Below are 16,046 nucleotides of genomic sequence, written 5' to 3' on the forward strand. Positions count from 1 at the left end.
AGAATAATTAAGCTCCGCACCTTTCAACATGCGTGAAGTGTGCATCACAACCTGCTCTGAACCTTCACCATCCGCTTGCAACATCACAACCCCTACACCTGTGTCGCTGGCATCAACCGAAAGAATGGTTTTCTTTCTTGTATCGAACATTGCTAAGGGTTTGGCCATGTCAATTCTTCTTTTTATTTCCTCAAATTCACTCTCACACTCCCTGTTCCAATCAAAATCAACACCCTTCCTTAACAACGCCCTTAAAGTTGTTACACAGTCAGCATAGTTCTCAACAAACCGATGGTAAAATTAATGGTACCTAGGAAAGACCTCAGTTCTGCTTTATTCTTTGGTGGTTGGGTCTTCATAATGTAATTTACCAAATCCCTTTTTGGTCTGAGACCTTGTTCTGATATCTCATGACCCAGATATTCGACAACTCGCGTCATAAAAACACACTTTCCACCACGCAATGTTATACCTCTCGTTTTGAATATTCCCAGCACCACCTCAAGCCTCTTCTTCACTTCTTCCTCATTCTTTCCACAAATGAGAACATCGTCTTGGAAACACCACACCCCACTGACATCTCTCAACAACTTGTCCATAACCTTTTGGATGCTGATATCAATCCAAAAGGCATCTGCCGAAATTACATATTCCTTCATATGTAAAAAATGCGGTTAGTTTACGAGATTCAACGTCCAAATTGATCTGATGGTACGCACTAGCCATATCCAGTTTTGCAAAAAAAATGTGCATTCCAAATTCTACTCAAAAGTTCCCCCATGTTAGGGAGTGGGTGGCGGTCAGCCACAACACACAGATTGAGTTCCCTTAAATCAATACATACTCTCAAATCACCATTACCTTTCTTCACCACCACCAGCGGAGAGATCCATTCCACAGCCTTGGCAGGCTCAATGATGCCTTCTCTTTCTAGCTTCACTAGCTCCTCCCGCACAGCCTTCCGCATTGACAATGGTAAAGGTCTGAGTTTGGCTGCAACTGGTTTACTTCCCTCTTTTACAATAATTTTGTGCACAATCCCTTTAAGGCATCCTACACCTTTGCTAAAAACCTCTGGATATTTCAAGATCATTTCATGGCCTTTGGTGGTAGTTCTATTTGTCCCTGGTACATTAGCCACATTACGTACGTGTTCTTCACTATTGGGATCCAACTTAATGCATAATCCCCTCTGCTCCCCCATCCAAGCACAGTTTCCCCTCTTTTGGTGACATATATTTTTCCATACGTCACTCTACCTTTAAACTTAAATTCAGCATTACAACATCCCAAAATATCAATTTTGTCGCCATTGTACCCACCAGGCATCTTGTCAGAGGGAAATAAATGTTTCATTGAACCACCTATCACATTCTCAAATACCACTCTGGACATCAAAGTAATCTTTGAGCATGAGTCTGCCAACATTTTTACTTGATGTCCATTCGTTTCTATCCAGGCAGATGGGTGTTCGCTCTCATCAGACCCAGTGCACCGTACCATGTAACAATTTCATTTTCTGACACATCACCTTCTTCAGACGATGCAATGAGAAGAGTTCCCTTCCCACCACCAATACGATAATTCTTACAACAATTTTCAAAATGGCCCCATTTCTTACAAATGTTACAATTCGCACGCCTTCCAGGACATATGGGAGATGTGGATAGGTGGCGTGCACTCCCACACCGAAAGCGCACCCTATCTTCCCTTTTCACATTAACCTGCGTGCCATCTTTCTGAGTGCGCCTATTTCCTTGATCATTACCTCCACCCTTGCTCTGAAAACTCTCATACCGCTTCCTAGGTTTGGCTTTGTGTTTCTTTTTTTCTTTTGGAACAAAATTTCTCTTATCTCCCACCTTTAATACCTCAGTAATTTAGGATGGCTTACACTCTTTAACCGACAATTTTGCCACACATTGTAACGTGTGCTCGATCTTTTTTGCAATACTTATAACCTCTTCTAAATTGGGATCATCTTTCAACCAGATCTCTCCACGAATTTTATCATTAGAACAATGGAGCATAAACTGATCTCTAATATGTTCGTCTAGACCCCCACCAAACTTGCAATTTAAAGATAAATGCTTTAGAGCAGTAATATAATCTTCAACAGATTCTCCTTCATGCTGGAACCTCATGCCAAAATGGTACCGTTCCAACACCGTACTTGTTTTAGATTCAAAGTGCTTGTCCAATTTAGCCAATGCTTCATCAAAATCATTAGAACCCCCTTCAGCATCCAGTTCAGGAATCTCTGGGAGAGTGTCATATATACTCTGACCCTCATATCCTAGAAAATGCATCAACATTGCCACTTTGCGCTCCACCGACATCCCATTCCCACAGGTGGCCTTGACATAGTGTAGGAAACCCTTTTTCCAGGGAGCCCACTTGATCTTAGGCGGAACTGGGGAAGGCATAAACACCTGTGGACCAGGAACTCGGGAAAGTGCCATGCTAAAATTTCACCCAGAGAAAGAATTCAGTACCTAAATAGGAGACACCAAAATGGTGTAAAGTCACAGATAATAAAAAAAAATCTGCTTTCCTTCAATCCCACAGTACAGTCCAGTTCCACTGAAATGGAGCTTAATTGGGCAAAGCGTCACACATATCGTACTACCGCTTGTAATGAACCACTGCTCTTCCCAAAATCCCTTTAATCTCCACAGTACAGCTCAACTGGTCGGAAGTGGCACGGTTGACCAATGTTCCTACTAGTTGTTTGATGCACTTAGCAGCGTGCATATGCTTTACACCATACTCCGTAGATGCACCCCAAAATGTCTTCCAAATGGAGCACTCTCACCTGTGGTAATTTGTATACCTCCTAGCTCATTACCGCTTTCAGGCTCACACCTGGCACCGACACCGCCTTCCCAATTGGGCCCTGGGCGGGTCGGCCAATGCAGCACAGGTGTCCCCTTCGATCCACAGGGACTTCCTAGTTGCCGCTCCTGAGTCGCCACTCCTGAGTCGGCAAACGCTGCAAACTTGAACCGGGAGGACTTCCTGGATATCCCCACGTGATGTTGACATGTGATCGTGGCCACGCGTCAGGAGCGGAGTTTCGTCTGGGCGCTCCGACTCATCCGATGTTGGAGCACTTCCTTGTTGCCGCAACACACGTTGGACACGTGATCGCGGATGCGCTCCTTTGATGCAGCAGCACTTCCTCGTTCCTCGAGCGGGGCTTTCTCCTCGCACTCCGATGGCAGCTCCGGAGCGGGGAACCCCCTCAGCAGCGGGGCGGGGCTTCCCCTTCACGTACTGATGGCTGCTCCGCAGCGGGGAACCCCTTCAGCAGCCGGGCTTCCGCGGTTCACCTCAAATGGTCCGAGAAGCCGGGGAGGGCTCCCACTTCACTGTCCTTTCTCTTTTTCTTCCGAAGAAAAAAAAAAACAGGAATCGGTCCTCTCCGATCTCTCTTCACAGCGGCGCTGCAGCCGCTCCCCGTGGCGCCGCACGAAGGTGCTTCACAGTTGACGTGGCCCCATCCAGTCTGTGCACCTGGAATTGCTTCCTCCTGTCGCCTTACCAATCCAGCTGGGAGAAACTGAGGGGAGAGAGCAGGACAGCAGGGCTCTCCTCCAGGCCTCAGCGTTGGGGGGGTCTTCAGGTCGCAGTATAGTCTCCAATCCTGCTCACATATCCCATCCTCGTCGCCATTGTTATGAAAGAAGACTGCGACAAGTAAGATATATGCAAGATTTATTGTATAACTTGACATATATTAAGCACAAGACTAAAGACCCCCAACATCACCAACAACCCAGGCTCAACTGACAAAGCTTGAGCAACAAAAACATGAAAACTCCACATTCCAGAATATCTTCCTCATAGGCTCATTCTAAGAATGAGCCTACCTAACTCAGCACAGTCTGTCATCCCAACTACATATCACTTTATACAACAACCAGCCATTTAAAGTAGTAAACGGTAACATTTTACTGTTACATGAGTGTTTTGACTCGGGGGAAGCTAAGCAACCCCTCCAGCACTCTATAGGAAGATAGTGTGTGATGGGTCAGTACATTTAAAGAGACTAGTAAAGTCAATTTAACTTTACAGGCTCTGTGAGAGAGTAGTCAGTCCTAGAGAAGGGATTTAAACCTAGGGAAGTCTGAAAGACTACCCTGTGCCACTGCACTAAAGGTGCTGTGTGACACACAGAAAAAGATGATGCCTAGGGAGTTGTCTCAAAACTCCATAACCAAAGAACACAAAAGTAAAACACACATCAAAATACAAGAAAGAGTGGGAAAAAAGTCTCACACACTTTCCAGATAAATAAATCAAATCCCAGAAATCCAGCAAAGTTGCTGGGGGTCTCAAAAGGTAAGGGAAATTAGCACATATTGAGAATTCGCCCTAACAGTGGTTTGGGCAGGTCCACAGGGGCCCTGGTGGTATGTGTGCAGGAAGGCTGCATGGAGTATGACTGGCACATAGTGTGTAAAGAGGAGGAGATGGTCGAAAGAGCACCCTGCACTTGGAGGAAACCCCCGACCATGAGCCCTCCCAGCCGTTTCACGTTGACACACACATGTTCATGATGACGTGTGTGGTCCCCCAGGAAGCAGGCACATCATCACGAATGTCGCGTGTGCGCAACGCGATACTGATTAGGATGGGCTCAACCCTGTCACGGATCACCACATCTGCAGGTAGAGGAGTGCCAGTTGATGTGGGACTCCCCCCCACCCCCTACCTGTGAACGGGCCTGAGACGGGGCATCCCTGCTGGTGCATGGTGATGCAGTCTCAGTATCAGGGACAGGATTAGGCACAGGCCCCTCCGCAGCGACCTGTGCAGCCTCCTGCCCCTGCCCCTGGACTGCACCCCTTGCACCAGTGGAACCACCCCCACCAGGTCCCATGTGTGGGTCTGATGCGGCCTCCTCCTCCTGCTCACCCACCACCAACCTGGATGGCTCTGCACCGTCTTCTGCTGTGGACAACCCCTGTGTGGGCTCACCTGTCCCTACCACTGCCAAGGAGCCCACTTCCAACCTCCGCCTCTTGGGCATCCCCTCGGCAGGCCTGGCCTTGGACACAGCACCAGTCCCCTCGCTCCCAGAAGATGACATGTCCTCAGAGGGTGACGGGGCCGTGCGTCCCCACCTGGTGGGGCATCCCCGCCGCTCTGCTCCACAGTGCCATCTCCGCCCTCTTCCTCAGTCGCCGCTGTAGATAGAGAGAGATTGAACACAAGCATCAGGGTACTGAACAATAGTCTGCTAGACACAAAGCAATTGCACATGGATCAGTGCAAGCAAAGTACATGCAGAAACAGGCATGGCACATGCAACAGACATTTGCATCCATGTCCAAGGCACCGTTGCAACATCCGATGGGGGGATGAACGCCACATGCATCATGGGACACGCTGATCACATGCACACACAACACCTGACAGTCATGCATCTGGCCATGTCTACGTCCCGACACAGTGGATTCATGCACAACTAGGCAGCATCAGTGAATTCACACATCGTGATGATCATGTGTCAAGCATCCATGGCGTTTCCCAGTCTCACGCACATGTACACCATGCATGACCACGATGGTGACATCAGCATCCTTGTCTCACACCCCAAATATGGCCAAGTCCAGACAAAGGCATGCAAACATTTCTGCATCGTCGCATGCTGCTGCACATCATGCATTGGGACACAGAAACCATTGACGTGGAACAAGCTTCAGTGGACTCAGATGCAGCACTGTCATGGCCCTGCACACAGACATACATACATGGGGCATGCTAGACATGAGGCCAACGTGCACACTCCTGCCACACCTCAACATGTATAACGTATAACGCTGGACAAGAACACATGGACACTTACCACTCGACTCCAGAAAGGTCTGCAGCTTGAGGACCTGGTGGTGAAGCACTGGGCTTGTGCTCTCCAGGACCCGCATTTGGATTTTGGACAACTGGTCCCGGCGCCCCACTTCTCCACAAGCTTCTATGAGGCGCCGGGCCTTGCTGTGGGTCCTGGACCTGAAGTCCATCCAGCGCTTCAGGATGCAATGGTAGTCGCACAATGCCACCCCCTCCGCGTTGATGGCATCCACAATGTCTGACCAGATCCTTCTCCGTCCATCCTTGTTGAGGCGCAATGTTGGTGAGAAGAGTGCATCATAATGCCCCAGGACTTCCTCCACCAGGATGCCAACTTCATTTGCTGTGAAGCTGACAGCCCTCTGCCTGTCTGCCGGGGGGTTGCCACTGGCCCCGGATGGTGTTTGGTCCGACATGGCAACCCCCGAGGCAGATGTGGGTGGGGAACTGGGTCCTGGGGCTGGGCTGTGGAGCGATGGTACACCAGTTGGGAGTCTTCTGGGTCAGCAGAGGTGGCCTCAAGAACAGGATGCCTGGCAATGGCTTCTGTGCAAGGACCAAATAGCAGGGTACGTTGGCAGCAGACAGGCTGGCAGCAGCAGATAGCTCGTAGGAGGATGCTTGGGGCTCTGGGTAGGAGCAGGTAAATGGCCTTCTGGCAGCAGCGCAGTCTTCTTGTGTTGTCGCATGGCCAGCTTGATGCACACTGAGTCTGCACGTGTAAAACAGCACATGAGCCTGTAATCCGAGGAAAGGCCCTAAGCACGTAAGCGATGTGACACGCATAGGCGTTGCTTTCCGCACTGGTTATAGGTGCATGTAGTATGCCGTTTTGCTGTATGTGCTTATTGTGGAGAGCGAGCGTGTCATTCTTCTGCTTCTTGTGGGTTTACATGCGATTACTTCACAACAGTTGCAGTGCATACTTTTTGTTTACTGCGGCAGAGCTTACTTCTTGTTTTGACAGGGGAGTTGCCAACGCGCACACGTGCATGTTTTTTTGTACTCTTTCCAGGCAGACGGTGAGTCGCGCACATATTAGTACCACTGTGTTTGCCCCTGTGTGTTGCGTACCCCATTCACGAGGTCATAGTAGCCTGCGTGTTCCACGAGTATGCATTTTTTGTGTTTATGGGTGCCACAGCGTACTGCAGGACCTTATTTCCACGCACGTAGGGTACAGTGCACGTTAGTTTTTGTATTTGGGGTTCCTGAGCATTGCGTGACCCGTCAGTTTTCCCCAGGGGTCAGAGACAGCCTTGCAGGAGCACAGGGGTACCTATTCTATCTAGTACCCTGCCCCCTTCACCCCAATTGCCCAGGACAATTTTATTTTCTGCACCTCCCATTCGCACAAGTACATCAGTGCCATGGTTGAGAGGCCACAAAGTGGTAAGGGAGGCAAAGCTGTGCAACCTCCCAGAGGTGTCTGCGGTAGGGGACGTGACCAGGATGACCAGGGTGGCCAAGGTGGCAGCGGTGGGGAATGTGGGCAGGGTGGCCCAAGAGGGTAGTGTGTCCAGGACCATTCAGGGACAGCTAGGCCCCCCCGTGGGCCAGGGAGATGCAGCTGACACCATCCCAGCTCAGGCCCTGCTAGCCTAGCCCGTATTGGTCACAGTACAGGCACAGGATGACTCACAGGCCGACTTCCGTGTCACGAAGTCCAAACCACGTGTGGCAGGGAAAGTTGCTGTCACCAGGCCACGTGGATTTGGGGCAGCAATGTCATCTGCTGCCCCAAGCAGCCAGGTTGTGGAGGCTGTAGGGGCAACTTCAGCTGACACCACCCTGGCGGTGAGTCACCCAGCCGGAACAGTGTTGGTCCCGGCCACTCACACCGAGGCATTTGTGGCGCTTGGTCCTGGCAACAGCAGCCTATGCCTGCAGTGAGACCTTTGGTCATCATGCTAGTGCCTGCTTCCAGTGGCCAGTCCACCTGTGCTTCAGCCCCTACAGACCTGAGCGGGGTAAGCCACTCAGGGTCTGCACCACCTCTCAAGAGCAAGAAGCGTGCTCTTGTGCAACAGGCTGGGTCCCCAGACATGGCACTGCCCTCCGGCACGTCAAGCAAGCAGAGTTTCAATATGTGGAACTGGACGTACTTGTGGGAACACGGCCACGACATGTTGGTGACAGCAGGGTGCAAAACTATGCCTGCTCAGCGTAGGGCCCACTGGCAGTGCATCGCGGACCACATTAGTTCCTTGGGATTTGTGAAGCGCACAGCTGGTGATTGCTCGAAGCGTTGGAATGACCTCAAACGCCAACCTAAAAACAAGCTGGCTTTTAATTACGCCTCTACTCTGCTGACTGGCAGTGGGTCACCACCAGAGGAGGATGAACACACAGAACATGAGGCAATCGCTGGAGAGTTCATCGCAGAGGATCAGATCCATGTTGTGGGAGACCTCGCAGATCTTGAGGCAATGTCCGGTGAGTGTCCATGCGTGTGTGTCCAGACCATGTGTATGTTGCTTGGGTGATGTGTTGTGATCGAGTGCCAGGTCAGGCTATGTAGTCATAACTGCCATATGTGACCCATGTAGTGCCTCCAAGCCATCCCCTGCCCTTGTGATTGGGGTTCACTGTAACCCTACTTACCACTGCAAACACTTTGCACATGATGACTGCACTTGCCCTTAAACTGCCATCATGACACAACATTGTAGTTATTTTTTTTATCTTTATTGACTGGTGAGGACCTACACATGTACTGCACCCGCTCACTTCTGAGCCCTGTTTCAACCTTCAACATGGCAATTGACTTGTGTAATGTCAATGTGACCTACCATTGATGTATCCATGTGCCTCCCATCACTGTTTTTCAACACACTGGCGTTGTTGCAGCGTGTGACACGTGTGTTTTCTCCCACTCTTTTACATGTTCTGTTTGATGAAATACATTTTACATGGATGGGGGACAGTAGTGCTTTACTCCCATCTGGATGTCCTTGTCAGTTCTGCCATGGCTATGCTACGTGCCATCTGTGTGCTGGCATCTGTCATGTTTCTGGATGGTCCATGCCACTCACAGGCTTATGTGTGATGCAGGTGCTATGAACCATGCAGCACCTGTGTTGGTTATCCATTTTAGAGTAATTAGTGTCTGCTTTCAGGGTCCCCTTCCACTTCATTGCCACTGCATGCATGGCTGAGTTTGTGTCATGTGTGACATGAATGATTAATGTATTGGATGTCAACTTTGTGATGCCTATGTTTGTGGCCTATGCTGTTCATGTGTGTGTTCATTACTTCTTTTTCATTTTGTCCAGATGATGAGGCACTGGAAGCTGTGGAGGAAGAGGAGATGGCGCAGGGGCAGGAGTACTCAGAGCCCCAAACAAGCACCAGGGTGGTGCCGCACAAGAATCCATTCCTCCTACAGACCGTCCTGTCCATGGGTGTCTCTGGGTACACCTCTGAGGATCTCTATGGCTCAGGTGCTGAATCAGACATTGACACACATGTCCCGTTGCAGGTGAGTGTTTCTGGCAGGGATGCTGTTCTGTCCAACACACCTGCACTGGGGGTAGACCCCTCAATGGGCCATTCAGTGTTGGATAATCTGCCTGTGGCAGTTATGGATGCAGGGTCACACTCCACACTATTTGTTCCTGGGGCAGCAGATCAAAGGAGGAATGCAGCCCTGCAGCCACAGGTAGCACCAGCACAGCAAGGTGCACATCGACTTGAGCCCGACAGGTGTTGTCTCCGTCAATGCGGTGGCCATGTGCCACCGGGTAATACTGAGTGGGAGAACTCCATTTATGCAATTGCACAACAGGGGGCATCATGTGAGATGATGGCTCAGGCTGTGGAAAGGGTGGCCACTTCCATTCTCCCCCCGAAAGGCAGGTGGAGCTCCAGCAGCAGGCAACGTGGTCCACGTGCCACATCACATAGGCAGGACATGTTGGCCGCCAACAGGGACCAACGGGCTGAACTGGGGGCTCTGCGCAGAGCCATATCTGCAGAGGCACAGGCCCACAGGGATGCCCTGAGGGAAGATAACACCTCCCTCAGAGCTACTCTGGGTGCACTTGAGATGGTCCAGAGTAGATGGTCAGAACAACAGCTGGAGCAGCTAACACACAACATCTCAGCTGAGCTTCAGGCAACCCGTGAGGAAGTCCGTGCATCACGTGAGGCCTTGCAGGCAGAACTCTGTGCTGCATGGGGACCTCCGGACCATCATCCTGCAGAACCAAACCTTTCATACTTGCATGCTTGCTGCCATGGAGGAGCATGCCAGGGCTTTGCGTGGTCTGCCTCCCGTACCACACACACCTTCTCATATTCCACCAGAGGGTGAGGACAGCGACAGCAGTTTTCCCACAATCAGCTAGCCGTGCAGGCCATGTGCCCATGGAGGGTTTTTCTGTTTCTCAACATCTACACATGTGGGTGTTGAGGTGTACCCTGCACTTCCTCCCTCCTGGGTGGTCTCCCCCTCTGGTCAACCATGGCCATTTTTGATTTTTGATTTTTAATTTTTTTCTCTTACTTTTTTCACTTTTTCTGTCTGTTGTATGCATTTATGTAACAGTGTGTTGCTTTGTGTGGCATCCGAAGGCATCCACTGTGTGTTCCAGCTGGGCCCATACAGGCTTGTCTTGTGTTTGTGTTTGAGGCTTGGGGTCCAGACACATATGCCACTCCTGCTTCCTCTTTCCATGGGCTTGCAAGGATGGCACCGTGTGACAGTAATTTACACAGCGGCATTGGGCTTCCATCAGTTGTGTGGGCAGTCTGTAGTCCAAACTGTGTATACACCCCTAGTGGGGATTCATGATGGTTTCTCCACTGCATGGTATATATGTATATTGCATTTAATATTGCTCATTGTGCATATTTACATGCTGCTTCTTCATGTGTTACCTTGCCAGTCTCCATTGGAGATGCAGTTCATGCTGTATGCAGTACCCTGCCACATTTACCTACCAGCAACACACTGAAGATGGGAGGGGTCCATGTAGTGAGTTTCTAAGATTGTGACACTTGGGCTATTGTGATTGGTCAATGTCTGACGTTGCCACTGTTGGGTCCTGTATTCACGATTTGTCATGCAGGTAAATATATGTTCATGTGTACAGTTTCATTTTGATTTGTGAGAGCAAATTGTCTGTGGCCTGATTCCATTTGTGATGGTGCACTTTATGACAGTTGTGTCATGTGTTGTGCATTTATTTGGTTGTTTTCACATTTTATGCCATGGCATGGTGTGTTGGGTGGGTGACATGGACTTTGGGAGGGGTTAGGTGACATACCAGTATTTGGCTGTGCTGATTTGCAAGGGGGTAGTGGCTTATGCAGCATGAATGTGTGCCTTTTGGTCACACAGCATTGGGTTTCTTTAAGTATCTAGGGATGCACACATTGTAGCACTTCCAGGGACACATTCTCATGTTGTTAAGGTTGTAACAGTTCACTGTCCCTTTCTCATCATCAATTGTCACCTGGTATGTGCCAGGCCTGTGTGCACTCTGCAGGGGTGAGATTTTAGGTGAAAAATGTAGCCAGAAGCTAGGTACGGGCTGCCTCGCCACGTGGCCTTTCCCCTCCCATGCGCAGAGGCCGTGCGTGTGGTATGCCCCACCGGGTTGCAACATTGTGCAGGGCACATGCTGCTACAATGATCCTGCACACTACTGGGGGCGCATATAGTAGCTGCCCACCAGAGCGGTCAAGGTAGTGGAAACCCCGGGTTGCAATATGGGCTGTGTTGTATCGTACCTCGGGTGGTGTGGTGGGGTTCCATATTGGCATCATCATGTTGGTGCTCAGAGAGTAGGCACTCTCCTCTGGGGAGGTGATAATGGTTGTGATTAGTTGGGTTTCTCCATTTCTCTGTTTGTGACATGCATACATGTGCACAGGCATTTGTACTCACCAATGAGCCATGTGTCGCCATGCCTCCCAGCTTCCAGGTCCCGGTTTAGGGGTGACATTCTGAATATGAAACTATCATGGGTGGACCCTGGATAGTTTGCATACACAGAGGGGATTATTCCCTTGACATCACAAACCACCTGCATGTTGATGGAATGCCAGTGCTTGCGGTTGCAATAGATGTGCTCAGTGGCCCTAGATGGACGTAGAGCCACATGGGTTCAATCAATGGCACCAAGCACTTTGGGGAAGTGTGCCACCCCGTAAAAGTCCTGTACCACGGCCTGCCTTTCTGCGGGTGTTCTGGGCATGTATATGTGCCTGCAGACTGAGGGGCGTGCAGTCATGCTTGCCAACACCTGATGTAGGCAGCGTGACTGCGTGGGCTGTGAGACGCCCCCAGCTATGGCAGTTGTCCGCTGAAATGACCCAGTGGCCAAAAAATTCAGTACATTGAGCACCTTTTCCAAGGAGCTCAGTGCCTGAGAGCACAGGGTGGGTGATGTGAGGTCATCCTCCCACTCAGTGACCAGGTCTAGGATGATATGGGGTGGAGACCTGTACCTGCCATAAACCTGGTCATCAGGCATCCCAGAAAGGCTGGCACTGGGTAAATAAATGCGGGGCCTGGCTATCCTCCTGCGGTGTCGCACGACCACTGCTGCGAGGAACGGTACATTCATCCTAGCGGTATGAGCTTGTTTGTTGTTTGCGCACACTTTTATGGTGCACGGGGCGCTTATGCCAGCTTTCGCCTGGTGTACGCGTTTCCGGCTTAGCGTGTCTTTTGTGGCGCGTGGGTTTCCCCTGTTCGATTCCATGAAAAAATATTGTTAGCGTGCGTGTGGGCGTTGCGAGGATTTTGCTGTGGTACTTCCCCTGGAACACCCACATTTTTGCGTGTAGTTCCCCATTTTGTGTTATATGCCCCTTTTTAGCTGTGTGTGCTGGGCGGTGTGCGCATTCGCTGGGCGTCTCGCGCACAGCCTTCGGGATGTCGCAATGACGTGTGCGGCACATGCGGATTCGGTGCAGGTCACAGGTAAGCCACGCGCAGCGCCTTCCATGAATCGCCAAACAGGCGCTTGAACGGCTTTTGCATGCGTGCGCGGCGATTTTCACGCTTGCGCACCCTTTTTCAGTGCACATTAATTCCATGAATAACTCCCATAGTGTTTGCGTACGTGAGCATTCTTATCTTGATAAACCTCCCTTATTTATTTTCTTTCAAAATACACAAAAAATGCAATGCATGTGGATTCCCATAACCGGAATTTCTGCCAATGTATACGTTTGTATAAGCATATTAATTCTCTGCTAAGCACTAAGGTGTTGATTATTAGGAAAAACTTACTTGGAAAGACCTGCTACGTCACACGATCTACAAAACCCTAAACATGATCGTTTCATCACGCTGTGCATTCAATGTTGTTTTTACATCCTTGGGCTAGACTGTAGAGCCTAAAAAAATTATTTACCAGTTGGACAATTTCTGAGAGTACGCAGAAATTGCACATTGCCCACTGAATTTGAGAGACAAAGCAAATATCTGAAAAGTTGTCTCAGTGGTCGGGGCTACCCTTCAAAAATAGTACGCAGTGCTCAGAAATTAGCACGGCATACACCACATGAACTGTGTTTTAATCCACAAGAATAAAGCTGGACAAAATAACCTGTGTAAACACATACACTTGTGCGCATGTGCGAACCAGGGCAACCAGAGAGTAGTCCTTCGGCTATTGAAGGCACGAGTCTCAGGGTGCACTCATGTACTGGCCAGAGAAGGTGGGGCAGATAGTCCTGGCCTGTGCAATGTTGCATAACATCTGCGTTAGACGCAACATACCCCTGCCCCCAGATATGGGCATGCCACAGCCAGAGGGTGAAGATGATGAAGATAGCGAGGCAGCACCAGCCAGGTGCAGGCACGTCCACATGGATTTCAGGAATGGGCGTATTGCTGATCAAGATCTCATTGACATCTTCTTCTGAGTCCCGATCCACAATGCCATGCCCATGCCCCTTACTGCATATGATGCGCTCACTGAATATATTCTGGCACAAAAATAAGGAATGTCCACTCATTGCTGCAAGTGTCAACCAATGGATTGAAAACAATATTCTATGTACTACTAACATCCTGTGCTCTCCACCCTCTCCCCTCACACCCTGTCCTAATCCCCTCCAAACACACTCTGTCCCCCATATACACCCTCCACACACACCCTGTCCTCACACCCCGCTTCCCCTCCCCACACACCATGTCCTCACACCCTCCTTCCCCCTTGCCTCACACCCTGTCTCCAGACCCCCTGCCCCTCCCCACACACCCTGTGTCCACACCCTCCATCCCCACACAACCTGTCCCCACACACTCACATATTTAGGGCATCAGAGTCATTTCCTCTGCTTCTTGACAGAAGGGCCCTTGCCATGTGAAGGTAAACCCATAAGCCGCTGGGAGTGGCTTCTTGGGCTGCCCTGGTGAGAGCTTTCCGGGTTCGTTGTGCATGAAGGGTGGGTCAGATCCCTGGGCCCCCATGTGCTCCAGGGTGGCCTGCAGGGTGTGTGTGAGTGACTCTGCAAGTGCAGACACCCCCTTGTTGCCCTCCATTACCTTCTGTGCCAGTAGCACCAGGGAAGAGGTGGTGCGGCCAAGGGCACAGCGGCGGCTGCTTGCCTGTACGCACTCCTGCATCAGTTATGATATGGCCAGTTGTTCCTGGACCATATCCGTCATCTCTGTAGGCCTCACCTCCATTGCACGAATTTGGGTGTCCATATCCCTTATGTTGGGAGTAGGTGGTGGAGGGGGGTTGTGAAGGGGCTGAAGGTAGGTGACGGATATGGTGTGTGCCCCTGTGACTTGTCTGTGTTGTTGCTTCCATCCACTGCTTCATCGTCATCAGAGGAGGTGCCAGGATAGGCCGTTGCCTGGTGTGGTATTGGCAGAAATACAGGTCGCTTTGGTAGGGTAGCTCGCTATGTGGCAGGTGCAGCTGGCTATGTGGCAGATGCAGCTGGCGTTGGCAGGGTTGTGTGGGGTGGTGGTGATGCAGCCATCCTGCCTGTGCTTGCCCGCCTAAGGATGGTCCGGCACTGTCACTGTCAGAGGATGTTCCTGTAGGGGTGAGATGAGCATGCATTTAGTCTCCTGTGTGTCACGTTGAGGCACTTCAATTACACAGATACGAAATTGGGTGTACTCTGATATGTGTATGCACATGTGTTAGTGTGGTTGCACATTGGTTGTTGTTCTGCCGTGGTGGCTTGAAGTTGTGTGTGTGCTGGGATGTGCTAATTGTCATGTTCTTTATTTGCGCACATGGCCAGTACTCATGTGGCAATCCATTTTGTGTACGATGCTTGTGCATAGCTTACTCTGACCACAACCCCTGGCATCTGCATGTAATTGGACCATTTTGCTGTGGTCAAGTTTTGTACCCATTTCCTTGATTATGTCTCCATGATCTGGATGGGGTATTTTTATTTGCACTCATGGTTTGCATTTAGATGTGAATTTTTGTACTCACCGCCGTCTCCTTGGGTTCCTGCTCTGGCCTCTGCCGTTCTGACTCCCACAATCCCCTCCATATGTATTATGGAGCTGCAGGTTTCTTCACATGACCTGAGTTTCAGGGCTAAGGCCGTTTCCCCTCCAGTGGCCAGGGATTCTCTCTGATGCGCAGCCAAGTTGTTGCGCACTCTCAAGCGCAGATCTTTCCACCTCTTGTGGCAGTCTCGAGGTGTGCTCGGGATCAGACCCACCACTGTCTCCTTCTGTGCAACCTCCTGCCATATGGCAGACTTGTGCCTCTGGCTTGTGTGCCTATTATCGCTCCCAGAGAAGGCATGTAACACTACGGTGTCCGTGAGCGCAGTAAGTTCCGGCTCCATAAAACAAGGCTTACAGAGTTGGACCTATGGCAGGCGAGATTTGCTGGATCCAGACAAGTTGCTGGTATTATCGGGAGTGGATGTCAACAGGAAGTGCCCAATTTTCAAATGGATTGATATTTCCAAGATTCTGTTTCTTGTACTGGTGTTAGCGTCTCGTTTCTGGCATTGGTAGCAACAGCGCTGGTGGTTCCAGCAATAGTTGTGCTGGTATCGTTGTTACTGGCTATTTTTTATATGTAAATACCGTCAGTTGCTTTTTTGCCTCTGTTTCGGTCATGCCCGTACTAACGTTTCCAGCTAAGGGGGATACATGTGCCTGCAGAGATGGAATACACAAGTGATTCCGGCACTCTGGTAGACTGAAACAGTACTACAGGCATGATGGAAACACCAGCTTCATT

The sequence above is a fragment of the Ambystoma mexicanum genome, chromosome 5q (genome assembly GCF_040938575.1).
Source record: "Ambystoma mexicanum isolate Mex_15411 chromosome 5q, UKY_AmexF1_1, whole genome shotgun sequence".
NCBI lineage: Eukaryota > Metazoa > Chordata > Amphibia > Caudata > Ambystomatidae > Ambystoma > Ambystoma mexicanum.